Genomic DNA, 1481 nt, shown 5'->3' with positions numbered 1-1481 from the left:
GACCTTATACGTTATATCGCAATATGACAAAACGTTATACGTTATAACGTAATAGTACATAACGTTGTACGTTATAACGTAATGCTACATGACCTTATACGTTATATCGCAATATGACAAAACGTTATACGTTATAACGTAATAGTACATAACGTTGTACGTTATAACGTAATGCTACATGACCTTATACGTTATATCGTAATACTACATACCGCTATATGTTATAACGTAATGCTACATAACGTTATACGTTATAACGTAATACTATATAACGTTATACGTCATAACATATGTCTACATAACGCTATACGTTATAACGTAATGCTACATAACGTTATACGCTATAACGTAATACTATATAACGTTATACGTTATAACATATGTCTACATAACGCTATACGTTATAACGTAATAGTACATAACGTTGTATGTTATAAAGTAATGCTACATGACCTTATACGTTATATCGCAATATGACAAAACGTTATACGTTATAACGTAATAGTACATAACGTTGTACGTTATAACGTAATGCTACATAACGTTATACGCTATAACGTAATACTACATGACGTTATACGTTGTATCGTAATATGACATAACGTTATACGTTATAACGTAATACTACATAACGTTATACGTGATAACGTAATACTACGTAACGTTATACGTTATAACGTTATGCTACATAACGTTATACGTTACAACATACATCTACGTAGCGTTATACGTTATAACGTAATGCTACATAACGTTATACGTTATATCGTAATACTACATATCGCTATATGTTAAAACGTAATGCTACATAACGTTATACGTTACATCCTTATACCATATAACGTTATACGTTATAACGTATTGCTATATAATGTTATACGTTATAACGCAATGCTACATAACGTTATACGTTATAACGTAATGCTACATAACGTAATACGTTATAACGTAATGCTACATAACGTTATACGTTACAACGTAATGATAAATAACGTTATACGTTATAACATATATTTACATAGCGTTATACGTTATAACGTAATGCCACATAACGTTATACGTTACATCCTAATACCATATCACGTTATACGTTATAACGTAATACTATATAGCGTTATACGTTATAACGTAGTGCTACATAACATTATACGTTATTTCGTAATACTACATACCCCTATATGTTATAACGTAATGCTACATAACGTTATACGTTATAACATATATCTGCATAACGTTATACGTTAAAACGTAATGCTACATAACGTTATACGTTATATCGTAATACTGCATATCGCTATATGTTATAACGTAATGCTACATAACGTTATACGTTACATCCTAATACCGTATAACGTTATACGTTATAACGTAATACTGTATAGCGTTATACGTTATAACGTAATGCTACATGACGTTATACGTTATAACGTAATGCTACATAACGTTATACGTTATAACATATATCTACATAGCGTTATACG

Source organism: Bombus pyrosoma, unplaced genomic scaffold, assembly GCF_014825855.1.
Source record: "Bombus pyrosoma isolate SC7728 unplaced genomic scaffold, ASM1482585v1 HiC_scaffold_4719, whole genome shotgun sequence".
Classification (NCBI taxonomy): Eukaryota; Metazoa; Arthropoda; class Insecta; order Hymenoptera; family Apidae; genus Bombus; species Bombus pyrosoma.
This window is presented reverse-complemented; position numbering follows the sequence as displayed.